The 14858-nt window shown below is 39.0% G+C and overlaps 1 pseudogene; it reads right to left on the bottom strand.

Annotated features, from left to right (window-relative positions):
* The window catches only part of LOC111747671 (NADH-ubiquinone oxidoreductase chain 5-like), a 65380-nt pseudogene extending 59265 nt beyond the window's left edge, over positions 1-6115 (bottom strand).
* Between the last annotated feature and the right edge of the window lie 8743 nt (positions 6116-14858).

Raw genomic sequence — 14858 nt, 5'->3', positions numbered from 1 at the left:
GTTGTCTTCTGGTTTCTTGCAGTATGTCTTGTAGTTTTCTTTGTATAGGTCTTTTTATTCCTAAGTATTTTATCTTCTTGGGGGCTATCGTAAATGGTATTGATTTGGTGATTTTCTCTTTGACATTCTCTTAGTTGGTGTAGGAGAATCCAACTGATTTTTGTGTGTTTATCTTGTATCTTGATACTCTGCTGAACTCTTCTGTTAGTTTCAGTAGTTTTCTTGAGGATTTTTTAGGGTTTTCTGTGTATAAGATCATGTCATCTGCAAATAGATTTACTTTGACTTCTTCCTTGCCAACCTGGATGCCCTTTATTTCTTTATCTATCCTAGTAGCTCTGGCTAGGACCTCCAGCACTATGTTGAATAAGAGTGGTGATAAAGGGCATCCTTGTCTAGTTCCTGAACTCAAGGGGAATGCTTTCAGACTCTCTCCATTTAGGGTGATGTTGGCTCTTGGCTTTGTAAAAATGCCCTTTATTATGTTGAGGAATTTTCCTTCTATTCCTATTTTGCTGAGAGTTTTTATCATGAATTGGTGTTAGACTTTATCAAATGCCTTTTCTGCGTCAATTGATAAAATCAAGTGATTTTTGTCTTTTGTTTTATTTATGTGATGGAATACATTGATTATTTTTCTAATGTTGAACCATCTCTGCATGCCTGGTATAAATCCCACTTGATCTTGGTAAATTATTTTTTTGATATGTTGTTGAATTCTATTGGCTAGAATTTTGTTGAGGATTTTCACATCAATTTCTTGAGGGATATAGGCCTGTAATTTTCTTTTTTTGTGGTGTCTTTACATGGTTTTGGTATCAGGGATATGGTGGCTTCATAGAATTAATTTAGGAGTATTCTGTCCTTTTCTTTGCTCTATAATACCTTTAGTGGTAGTGGTGTTAACTTCTCTGAATGTTTGGTTGAACTCTGCAGTGAAGCTGTCCAGGCCATGGCTATTTTTTTGTTGGGAGTTCTTAATTACCTTTTCAATCTCTACTTCTGTTATGGGCTTATTTACTTGTTCTACCTTGGTTTGTGTTAGTTTAGGTAGGTAGTGTGTTTTTAGAAATTTATCGATTAATTGTAGGTTTTTGAATTTGTTAGAGTACAATTTTTCATAGCAATCTGATATGATTCTTACAATCTCATTTACGTCTGTAATGATACTGCCCATGTCATTTCTTATTTGGGTTATTCACTTCCTCTCCTTTTTTTTTTTTTTTTTGGTCAGCTTGGCCAGTGATTTATCAATTTTGTTGATTTTTTCAAAGGACCAGCTTTTGGTCTTGTTAATTCTTTTAATTGGTTTTCTGTAAGAGTGGCTGACTTCCACCAACTCAACTGCCAAACTCAAGAGCCGTCTGAGGTTAGGGGTATTGATTGGACAGAAATGGGATCCTGGAACTTGGGATGGGGACATATGGGCAGATAATCAGGAAGCTGGAGATGCTGAGCCCCTAAATTCCATTGAATCACTCCTACCAACCAGCCCACTCACTCACATTTGAAGAGATTACTCCATGTATGTCTGCTAAAACACCCTGCCCAGAAAAACCATTAGCCCCTCCACTCCCAGCTGCATCTAAAGCACCTTCGTCTGAGTCTTTTCCTGGGTCATTGCCTGAAGCAGATGCTTTATATGGCTATGCTGAGCATTCTCAAAATGTTTCCCCACCTATTTTGGCTTCTAGACCTATAACTAGACTTAACTCCCAGCCCACCCCAAAATGTGAAGTATAAAGTATGATCCAGGAGAAGATATGCTACACTCTAGAAGAACTGCTTGACTTTTCCAATATGTACAGAAAAGTGGGGAATATGTGTGGGAATGGCTTTTATGGGTGTGGGATAATTGTACAAGGAACATAAAAACAGGTTAGTTTGAGTTTATTGATATGGGCCCTCTAAGCACATATTCTTCATACAACATCTCAGCTCAAGAATTTAGGAAAGGACCTACCAGTTTATTTTGTTGGATTGCTGAAGCATGGATTACGAGGTACCCTACACTAAATCAAGTAGAAGTACCAGACCTGCCTTGGTATACTATAGAAGAAGGTATCCAAAGACTTATGGAAATTGGCATGCTAGAGTGAATTTATCAGGTTAGACTCACAGACCTACACATGGAGTGCTCAGAGGACCCAGCTTTTACCACAACGGTGAGGAACAAATTTGTAAAGGGAGTCCCAGCATACTTGAAAACTGCTGAGATTTCTATTTTATGTAACTCAGATTTGACAGTGGGAAATTATGTAACTAAATTAAGATATATAACTACTATTGGGCCTGATTAGACTCCATAACGGTAGGGGCAAGTGGTGGGACTCAATCCACAAAGACAAGGTGGGTGCGGTTACCATAATGGACAGCAGAGTCAAAGGAGAAATCAGAATAGTCTGACTCATATGGACTTACAGCGTTGACTATTTAGTCAACATGTCCCTAGGAGTGAAATAATCTATTAAAGATTTACTTGACCTGTACAAGCAGACGAATTCTATACAACTGAACAGCAGTCTAACTCGAATCACCAGAATAGAAAGTCTTGGCTCTTCAATCAATTCCCAGACTTAAGCGAGTTTAAAGACACAAAACCCCTTGATTGAAGGGGAGGCCAGGTCTCCTTGAGAAAGGACTCCAATACACTGCCAAAAACGTATACTGTTTCCAGCCTTCCCCAAAGGGATCTATGGCCTTTCCTGAAAGTGACTCTTCATGGGGGAAAAGGAAATAATCAGAGTTTTCAGGGATTACTGGGTACTGGCTCTGAACTGACACTAATTCCAGGAGACCCAAAATGTCACTGTGACCCACCATTCAGAACGGGGACATATGGAGGTTAGGTTATTAAGGGAGTCTTAGCTCATCTCCATCTCATGGTAGGCCCAGCAGGTCCCTGAGCCCATCCTGTAGTGATTTCCACAGTCCCAGAGTGCATAATTGGAATAGATATACTCAGCAGCTGGCAGAATCCTCACATTGGATTCCTGACAAATGGAATAAGGGCAATTATGGTCGGAAAAGCCAAGTGGAAGCCATTAGAACTGCCCTTAGCTAAGAAAATAGTAAACCAAATAAATAACCCATTCCTGAAGGGATTGTAGAGATTACTGTCAGCGTCAAGGACTTGAAGTATGCAGGGGTGGTGATTCCCACTACATCTCCATTCAACTCACATATTAGGCTTGTGAAAAAAATAGATGGATCTGGGAAAATGACAGCAGATTATTGAAAACTTAAGCAGGTAGTAAGTTCAATTGCAGTTGCTATTCCAGATGTAGTTGCATTTGCTTAAGCAAATTAATACATTTCCTCATATATGGTATGTAGCTATTGATCTAGTTTATGTATTTTTCTCCATACCAGCTTCATAGGACCATCAGAAGCAATTTGCCTTTCATTGGCAAGGCCAGCAATACACCTTCATTTTCCTACCTCAGAGCTATATCAACTCTTCAGCCCTATGTCCACAGGAACCTTGATCACCTTTCCCTTCCACAGGACATCACAGTGGTCCATTACATTGATGACTTTTTGGTGACTGGACCTAGAAAGGAAGACTGGCAATGACTCTGGATTTATTGGTAAAATATTTGTGTGCTGGAGGGTGGGAAATTAATCCCAGAAAAATTCAAACACCTTCCACCTCAGTGAAATTTCTGGGGGTCTGGTGGTGTGGGGCATGTTGAGATGTTCCTTCTTAAGTGAAAGGTAAGTTATTGCATCTGGCTGCTTCTACAACTGCATGATGCCTAGTGGACCTCTTTGGATTTTAAATACAATGTATTCCTCATTTGGGTGTGCTGTGCTACTCCAACCCTTTTATCAAGTGACTCGAAAATCTGCTAGTTTTGAGTAAGGCCCAGAATAAGAGAAGGCTCTGCAACAGGTTCATGCTGCCCCACAAGCCGCTGTACCCCTTGGGCCATATGATTTATCTGATGCAATGGTGGTTGAAGTGTAAGTGACAGATAGAGATGCTGTTTGGAGATTTTGGCAGGCCCCTATTGGTGACTCACAGCACAGACCCTTTGGATTTTGAAGCAAAGCCATGCCATCCTCTGCGGATAACTACTCTCCTTTTCAGAAACAGCTTTTGGCTTATTATTGGTCCTTAGTAGAGAATGAACCCTTAAGCATGGTACACCAAACCACCATGCAGCTTGATGTGCCCATCATGAACTTGGTGTTGTCTGACCCATAGAGTCATAAAGTTGCTCATGTACAGCAAGACTCCATCATTAAATGGAAGTGGTATACACGAGATCAGGCCCAAATGGTACCTGAAGGCACAAGTAAGTTGCATGAGGAATTGTCCCAAATGATCATGGCCTTCACTTCTGATACATTACCTTCCAACTCCCAGTCTGCATTTATGGCCTCATGGGGAGTTCCTTATGGTCAGTTGACCGAAGAAGTGAAAACTCATGGTTGGTTTACAGGTGACTCTTACAACATGTAGGCACCACTGGAAAGTGGACAGTGGCAGCAGTACAACCCCTTTCAAGGACCTCAAGGACACTTACAGGGCAAGAAAAAACTAAAAAAAGAAAAAAAAAAAAACTAGAACAAACCCATTACCATCAAGTCAATTGAGACTGATAGCCACCCTGTAGGACAGAGTAGAGCTGAGCCACAGGGTTTCCAAGTAGTGGCTGGTGAATTCAAACTGCTGACATTTTGATTAGCAGCTGTAGCTCTTAACCACCATGCCACCAGGGCTCTGATATATAACAAGGACATGCTCTAATTTTCTGTTGAAGCATAAAAGTTCTTTTTAAATTCACCTTCTTTTTGATCAAAGATATCTCAAAGCAACATTGTTCTTAATCTTAAAATAAGGCTGCTTATAATTATAAACATAGGTGCAACAAAAATGATAATTTATCATTTGGCCTTTTTATTTTTCTCTGCTGGACATTTTCATAAGGGATCTTAGATTAAACTTGTAAAACCCATGGAGGGTAACAAGTCAAGCTGGGAAGTAGCCACCAGATTTCACCTCTAGTACCAACAGATTTAAGGAAACCTGGTGGTGGTGCTGTATTTAAAGGATAGGTGCCTACCAAAATATGAAAGAATGGAACTCACCAGCCATTTCACAAAAGACCTGGTTCTGCTCCCATAAATATTAAAGATTAAAAACGTGAAGGGGCAATTCTACTATGTCTTATAGGGTTGCTATAAGTCAAAATTGACTCAAAGACACACAACACCCATTGATTTGGCAGATTTCCTTTTTTCTCAAGGACCCAAAATATCGTGAGGTCCCTGAACCTACCAGAGAGTGAGTTTCATACTCACCTATAAGGCTGGGAAACCTGCAAGCAGGTTTCAGGCCAGTTTTCCTAGGAGGACTTTGTAAGCATTGGCTGCATGAAGTCAACCTTAGTTTCTTAAAAGTGTCTGGTCATATCTGATTCTAAGGGCATCATTTTAATATATGACACTCCAGTCAAAATTTGGTGATATAACCAAGTTTCCAATTATGTCCTGTTCATAAGGAAGACAGATTCTTATTGAACTTATGTTTATAATTACATTGTCACAGAAAAAACAAATATTCATTAATAGTTTTCCATTCCCGGAGGAATCAGATAGGGAGAGAAAGGTAAATGCTTAATTTCTGTTTATAAAAAAATTGTCTAGGTGGCGATGCCAAGATGGCACAGTAGTCAGACTCTTCTGATGGTCTATCTTACAACAAAGACCCGAAAAAACAAATGAACCCCTGAACATCAAAGGCATATTTAAGAAATCAGACTGAGCAGCAGAGGGAGGGAGAGACAATTCAGAAGCAGCAAGAACGTGACTCAGTGGGAACTGGCATCCCTCAGCCCAGATTCCCTGCATTACTGTGGCAGGATTGGTAATAGGGTACCAGGAGCAGTTTTCTCAGCCACAGAGAGGGAGTGCCAGAGTCTACTCACGCCTGATGAATCAGCAAAGAACAGCGCACTTGGCAAAAGTTAACTTCTTACATCTAATTTACCACGTAGATCAAGAGAACTCTCTCCCGTTTACCTGATCCCTCCTCCAACTGTCCCAGGCCTCCAGCAAGCTTCAGCGACAGTTGATTTCCCAGGGCCTGAAACAGGTCCTGCTGCATGCTCTATTCTCCAGGCCTTGGAGAAGGAATTATCAAATGGGGGAAAAATAATCTACCACTCCCATAAGCTGGGAATTTAGGCCAGAAGCAGCTCATGTCCAGACACAAATGGTCCATGAAACTTGAATGCCTTTCAGCCCTGCATGGACCCATGTGGCCCCATTTCAGCAGGTAGACCTTTGTTGTTACAGTGCAAGGGTGTACGTGCCCGAGGTCTGACTTTAACTGTTTCAGCTGTGAGGTGGAGAGGCAGGTTTGTGAGGTTTGACAGCACTCTGCTTATTAACCAGGGTTGTCACATACCTATGCACACCACCTAGCTAGCTGTGACAGGGTTTCGAGGATAAATGGTGACTCCCAGTCCTTGTAGTTAAAAGCATTGGGTGCCTTTGGTATGGCTGCAGAGCACACCCACCTGTGTACTAAAGAGAACAAGGATCAGCCTTCTTCACAGACACGTGGGGAATGGTTGTCAGCCCCTTATATTGCTCAGGGTGTTACCCCATGCTGCAACCAGAAACCTGTGCATACACCAATCACCACTGCTCCTCTAAGACCATAGGTGAGAGCCTGTTCCACACACTTGGTGACTGACTATCTGAACACCTGTGCTGAATCTATACAAGAAAAGTAAATGGACTCCTAGGGTCATATACCTGATAAAAGCTCTAGCCATCAGGTGACAGGACATTAGAGCTTCAAAGGCTCCAATAGTCAAGCTAATTCACTCATGCAGCCTATTTGGGTACACCAAACAAAACAAACCAAGAAGCTAGGACACAGTAAGCAAACTTAAATTAAATTAATGCAGTAACTTATAGATGGCTCAAAGACAACAGTCAATATCAGATCCCATAAAGAAGCAGATCATGATCACTTTAATGTACTCCCAAAACAAACAGGAAAGGAATCTTCCGGATGAAGGGGGCTTCCTGGAATTACAGGAGGTTGAATACAAAAGATTAATATATAGAATTCTTCAAGAGGTCAGGCAAAATGCAGAACAAGACAAGGAACACACAGAAAAAGCAGTTGAGGATATTAAGAAGGTTATTCAAGAGAACAATGACAAATTTAATAGGCTGCAAGAATCCATACTGAGACAGCAAACAGAAATTCAGAAGATTAACAATAACATTTCAGAATTAGACAACTGAATCAAAAGTCAGAGAAGCAGAAATGATGAAATGGAAGGCAGAAGGAGTAGGACAGAAGATAAAACACTTGGCACCAATTTATTTGAAGAAAAATCAGATAAAAGAATTAAAAAAAAAATAAGGAAATCCTAAGAATCATGTGGGACTCTCTCAAGAGAAATAACCTACAAGTGATTGGAGTACCTGAACAGAAAGGGAAAATTGAAAATTCAGAGAGAAATGTTGAAGATTTGTTGGCAGGAAAATTCACTGATATCACGAAAGACAAGAAAATATCTATCCAAGATGCTCATCAAACCCCACACAAGGTAGATACCAAAATAAAGTCACCAAGATATGTTATAATCAAACTTGCCAAAACCAAAGTAAAGAGACAATTTTAAGAGTTGCTAGTGATAAACAAAAAGTCACCTACAAAGGAGAGTCAATAAGATTAAGCTTGGGCTACACAGCAAAAAACAGGCAGGCAGGAAGGCAATGGGGTTGACATATATAAAGACTTGAAGGAAAAAAAAATTACCAGCCAGGAATCATATACCCAGTGATACTGTCTGTCAAATATTACAAAAATAAATCCAGATAAAAAATGCCCAAATCAGGGAAATAGAGACGTTATTTTGTAAAGATGACAGCATTAAATCAATATAGAAGGACTAACAAATGTATTCATAGATCTTTCACATGGAGAGGTTGTCAAGATGATATGGAGACATAAAGGTTTGGTTTAAACTTAGAAAACTAAGGGTAAATAATAAGGTGACCACAAAGGAGACTAACAATCCTACCCATCAAAATAAAATACAAGAAAAATATCAGGACTCAACAAAAACAAAATCAAGAACAATGAAAAAGAGAAAAACAATATATAAAAAGACTCAGCACAGAAAATTAGGTAGAAAAAAGAAACTGTCAACAACGCACAAAAGAAGAAATCAAAATGACAGCACTAAAGTCATACCTACCTGTAATTACGCTGAATATAAATGGACTAAATGCACCAATAAAGAAACAGAGAGTGGCAGAATGGATGAAAAAAAAATGTTCCGTCTATATTTTGCCTGGAAGAGACAAATCTTAGGCTAAAAGACGCCAACTAAAACTCAAAGGATGGAAAATAAATACATCAAGCAAACAACAACCAAAAAAGAGCAGGAGTGGTCATATTAATTTCTGACAACATAGACTTTAAAGATAAGTCCACCACAAAGATTTAGGAAGGATATGAAACCAAAAACAAAACTCAGTGCCGTCGAGTCGATTCCAACTCATAGCGACCCTATAGGACAGAGTAGAACTGCCCCATAGAGTTTCCAAGGAGCGCCTGGCAGATTCGAACTGCCAACCCTTAGGTTAGCAGCTGTAGCACTTAACCACTATGCCACCATGGTTATAATGATTAAAGGGACAACATACCAGTAGTATATAACCATGTTAAACATTTACACACCCAGTGACAGGGCTTCAAGATACAAAAAGCAAACTCTAACAGCACTGAAAAGCAAGACAGAAATCTCCACAATAATAGTAGAAGGCTTCAACACACCAATTTTGGTGAAGGACAGAACATCCAGAAAGACCCTCAATAAAGACATGGAAGATCAAAGTGCCACAATCAAACAACTTGACCTTATAGACATATTCAGAATATTCCACCCAATAGCACACAAGTATACTTTCTTTGCCAATGCTCCTGGAACATTCTGTAGAATAGACCACATATTAGGTCATAAAGGAGGCCTTAACAGAATCCAAAACATAGAAATATTACAAAGCATCTTCTCTGACCGTAAAGCCATAAAAGTACCAGAAAAAGAAAGGAAAAGAAATCGAACACATGAAAACTGAACAATACCTTGCTCAGAAGCTACTAGGTTATAAAAAATTAAGGACAGAAAAAAGAAATTGATAGAATTAAATGAGAATGAAAACACTTCCCATCAGAATCTTTGGGACACAGCTAAAGCCCTCCTCAGAGGGCAATTTATAGCAAAAAATGCACACATTCAAAAAGAAGAAATGGCCCAAAACAAAGAATTATCCCTACAACTTGAACAAATAGAAAGAAAGAAACAAAAGAAACCCCCAGGCACCAGAAGAAAGCAAATAATAAAAAAAATTGGAGCAGAATTAAATGAAATAGAGAATAGGAAAACAAATGAAAGATTTAACAAGACCAAAAACTGGTTCTTTGAAAAGATTAACAAAATTGATAAACCATTGGCCAAACTGACAAAAGAATAACAGGAAAGGCACCAAATAACCCGAATAAGAAATGAGATGGGCGATACCACAACAGACCCAAATGAAATTAAAAGAATCATATCAGATTACTATGAACAATTGTACTGTAACAAATTTGAAAACCTAGAAGATATGAACAAATTTCTAGAAACACGTTACCTACCTAAACTAACATAAACAGAGGTAGAATAATTAAATAAACCCATAGCAAAAGAAGAGATTAAAAAGGTAATTAAAATGTCCTAACAACAACAACAAAAAAAAACCCTGGCTCTGATGGCTTCACTGGAGAATTCTAGCAAACTTTCAGAGAAGAGTTAATACTACTACTCCTAACGGTATTTCAGAGCATAGAAAAGGATGGAATACTCCCAAACTTATTCTACGAAGCCTGAATAACCCTGATACCAAAACCAGGTAAAGTTATCACAAAAAAAGAAAATTACAGATCAATATCCCACATGAACTTGAATGCAAAAATCCTCAACAAAATTCTAACCAATAGAATTCAACAACATATCCAAAAAAAAAAATTCACCATGACCAAGTGGGATTCATACCAGGTATGCAGGGATGGTTCAACATTAGAAAAACAATCAGTGTAATCCACCATATAAATAAAACAAAAGATAAGAATCACATGATCTTATTAACGGATACAGAAAAGGCATTTGACAAAGTCCAACACCCTTTCATGATAAACACTCTCAGCAAAATAGGAATAGAAGGAAAATTCCACAACATAATAAAGGACATTTATACAAAGCCAACAGCCAACATCATCCTAAATGGAGAGAGTCTGAAAGCATTCCTCTTGAAAACAGGAATCAGACAAGGATGCTGTTTATCACCACTCTCATTCAACATTGTGGTGGAGGTCCTAGCCAGAACAATTAGGTTAGATAAATAAAGCTCATCCATATAGACAAAAAAGAAGTAAAAGTATCTCTATTTGTAGATGACAGGATCTTATACACAGAAAACTATAAAGAATCCTCAAGGAAACTACTGAAACTAACAGACAAGTTCAGCAGAGTATTGGGATAAAAACAGACATATAAAAATCAGTTGAATTCCTCTACACCAACAAAGAGAAAGTCAAAGAGGAAATCACCAAATCAATACAATTTACATTTGCCCCTAAGAAGATAAAATACTTAGGAATAAATCTAACCAGAGATGTAGAAGATCTATACAAAGAAAACTACTAGACACTACTGCAAGAAACCCAAATAGACTTACATAAGTGGGAAAACATACCTTGCTCATGGATAGGAAAACTCAACATTGTAAAAATGTCTCTTCTACCCAAAGCAATCTATAGATACAATGTAATCCCAATCCAAACACCAATCACATTTTTTAATCAGATGGAGAAACGAATCACCAACTTCATAGAAAAGAGATAGAGACCCCAGATAAGTAAAGCATCACTGAAGAAAAACAAAGTGACAAGCCTCACTCTACCTGATTTTAGAACCTGTTGGTACAACAACAGAAACATAGACCAACGGAACTGAATTGAGAATCCAGGCATAAATCCGTCCACATATGAGCAGCTGATATTTGACAAAGGCCCAAAGTCTGTTAAATGGGGAAAAGACAGTTCCTTTAACTAATGGTGCTGGCATAACTGGATATGCATCTGCAAAAATAAAGAAATAAGAACGATACCTCCCACCATGTGGAAAAACTAACTCAGAGTGGATCAAAGACCTAAATACAAAATCTAAAACAATAAAGATCATAGAAGAAAAAAATGGCGACAATGCTAGGAGCCCTAATACATGGAATACATAGTACACAAAACATTAGTAACACTGTACAAACACCAGAAGAGAAACTAGTTAACTGGGAGTTCCTAAAAATCGAACACCTATGGTCATCCAAAGACTTCACCAAAAGAATAAAAAGGTTACCTACAGACTGAGAAAAAGTTTCTGTCTATGATAATTCTGATCAGCATCTGATCTCTAAAATATACATGATATTGCAAATACTCACCAACAAAAAGACAAATAACCCAATTAAAAAATGGGCAAAGGATATGAACAGACACTTCAGCAAAGAAGACATTCAGGCTGCTAACAGATACATGAGGAAATGCTCATGATCATTAGCCATTAGAGAAATGCAAACCTAACTACAATGAGATACCATCTCATCCCAACAAAGCTGGCATTAATCCAAAAAACACAAAATAATAAACGCTGGAGAGGTTGTGGAGAGACTGGAAAACTTATACACTGCTGGTGGGAATGTAAAATGTTACAACCACTTTGGAAATCGATTTGGTACCTCCTTAAAAAACTAGGACTAGAACAACTATAAGATTGGGCAATTCCACTTGTTGGAACATATCCTAGGGAAGTAACAGCTTCCACAGGAACAGATATATGCACACCCATGAACATTGCAGCACTGTTTACAATAGCAAAAAAGATGGAAGCAATGAAGGTGCCCATCAACCCATCAATGAAAGAATGGATAAATTAATTATAGTATATTCACATAAAGGAAAACTATGCAATGATTAAAAACTACGATGAATCTGTGAAACATAACATAGAGGAATCTGGAAGTCATTATGCTGAATGAAGTCAGTCAGTTGCAAAAGGACAAATATTGTATGAGATCACTCTTATAAGAACTCAAGAAAAAGTTTAAACACAGAAGAAAGTATCTTTTGATGGTTATGAGGGTGGAGAGGGAGGAAGAGAGGTATTGATTAGTTAATAGACAAGAATTATTTTAGGTGAAGGGAAAGACAACACACAATAGAGGAGAGGTCAGCACAACTGGACTAAACTAAAATCAAAGAAGTTTCCTGAATACAATCTAACTCTTAGTAGGCTAGAGTAGCAGGGACAGGGTTTGGGGACCATGGTTCCAGGGGACATCTAGATCAATTGGCATAATAAAATCTATTAAGAAAACATTCTGCATCCCACTTTGGTGACTGGCACCTGGGGTTTAAACACTAGCAAGTGGCCATCTAATATGCATCAGTTGGTCTCAACCCACCCGGAGCAAAGGAGAATGAAGAACACCAAAGACATAAGGTAGAGATGAGCCCAAGAGACAGAAAGGGCCACATAAACCAGAGTTTCCATCAGCCTGAGACTGGAAGAACTAGATGGTGCCCAGCTACCACTTCTGACTGCCCTGAAATGGAACACAACAGGGAATCCCTGCTGGAGCAGAACAATGGGATGTTGTTGTTGTTAGGTGCCGTCGAATCGGTTCCTACTCATTGCAACCCTATGCACAACAGAATGAAACACTGCCTGGTCCCGCACCATCCTTACAATCATTATGCTTGTGTTCATCTTTGCAACCACTGTGTCAATCCACCTCGTTGACACTCTTCCTGTTTTCTGCTGGTCCTGTACTTTGCCAAGCATGATATTCTTCTCCAGGGACTGACCCCTCCTGACAACATGTACGAGGTATGTGAGACAGTCTGCCACCCTTGCCTCAAAGGAGCATTCTGGTTGTACTTCTTCTAAGACAGATATGTTGGTTCATTTGGCAGTGCATAGTATATTCAGTATTCTTCACCAACACCACAATTCAAAGGCGTCAATTCTTCTTCGGTCTTCCTTATTCATTGTCCAGCTTTCACATGCGTATCATGCGATTGAAAATACCATGGCTTGTGTCAGGCACAACTTAGTCTTCAAGGTGACATCTTTGCTCTTCAACACTTTGCAGCAGATTTACCCAATGCAATGTGTCTCTTGATTTCTTCACTGCTGCTTCCATGGCTGTTGATTGTGGATCCAAGTAAAATAAAATCCTTGACAACTTCAGGCTTTTCTCTGTTTATCATGATGTTGCTCATTGGTCCAGTTGTGAGGACTTTTGTTTTCTTTATGTTGAGGTGTAATCCATACTGAAGGCTGTGGTCTTTGATCTTCATTAGTAAGTGCTTCGAGTCCTCTTCACTTTCAGCAAGCAAGGTTGTGTCATCTGCATAATGCAGGTTGTTAATGATTCTTCCTTGAATCCTGATGACCTGTTTTTCTTCATATAGTCCAGCTTCACAGATTATTTGCTCAGCATACAGATTAATAGGTATGGTGAGAGAATACAGCCCTGACACACACCTTTCCTGACTTTAAACCAAACAGTATCCCCTTGTTCTGTACGAACAACTACCTCTTGATCTATGTAAAGGTAAAAGTTCCTCAAGAGCGCAATTAAGTGTTCTGGAATTCCCATTCCTTGCAATTTATCCGCAATTTGGTATAATCCACACAGATAAACATCCCTCTGGTATTCTCTGCTCTCAACCAGGATCCATCTGACATCAGCAACGATATCCCTAGTTCCACGTCCTCTTCTGAAACCAGGCTGAATTTCTGGCAGTTCCCTGTCGATATACTGTTGGCAGTCATTTTTGAATGAACTTCAGCAAAATTTTGCTTGTGTGATATTAATGATATTGTTCTATAATTTCCACATTCTGTTGGATCCCTTTTCTTGGGAATAGGCATAAATATGGATCTCCTCCAGTCAGTTGGCCATGAAGCTGTCTTCCATCTTTTTGGGCATAGACAAGCGAGCACACCCAGTGCTGCATCTGCTTGTTGAAACGTCTCAATTGATGTTCCATCAATTCCCGAAGCCTTATTTTTCACCAATGCCTTCAGAGCAGCTTGGACTTCTTCCTTCAGTGCCATCGGTTTCTGATCATATGCTACCTCTTGAAATGGTTGACTGTCAAATAATTTTTTTTTGGTAAAATGACTCTGTGTATTCCTTCCATCTTCTTTTGACGCTTCCTGTGTTGTTTAGTATTTATCCAATAGAATCCTTCACTATTACAATTCAAGGCTTGAATTTTTTCTTCAGTTCTTTCAGCTTGGGAAACACCAAGCGTGTTCTTAACTTTTGGTTTTCTATCTCAAGCTCTTTGGACATGTCATTATAATACTTTACTTTGTCTTCTCGAGACACCCTTTGAAATCTTTGTTCAGTTCTTTTACTTAGTCATTCTTCCTTTTGCTTTAGTTGCTCGACATTCAAGAGCAAGTTTCAGAGTCTCCTCTGACATCCATCTTGGTCTTTTTTTCTTTCCTTTATTTTCAATGGCCTCCTGCTTTCTTCATGTATGATGTCCTTCCTTCCATACCTCGTCTGGTCGTCAGTCACTAGTGTTCAATGCATCAAATCTATTTTTCAGATGGTCTCTAAATTCAGGTGGGATATACTAAATGTCATATTTTGGCTCTCATGGACCTGCTCTGATTTCTTTCAGTTTCAGCTTGAACTTGCATATGAGCAATTGATGGTCTGTTCCACATTCGGCCCCTGGCCTTGTTCTGACTGACGTTATTGAG

The sequence above is a fragment of the Loxodonta africana genome, chromosome 7, assembly GCF_030014295.1.
Source record: "Loxodonta africana isolate mLoxAfr1 chromosome 7, mLoxAfr1.hap2, whole genome shotgun sequence".
NCBI classification, from domain to species: domain Eukaryota; kingdom Metazoa; phylum Chordata; class Mammalia; order Proboscidea; family Elephantidae; genus Loxodonta; species Loxodonta africana.
Note: the sequence above shows the minus strand (reverse complement) of the source record. Positions and strands in the feature narration are given on the sequence as shown.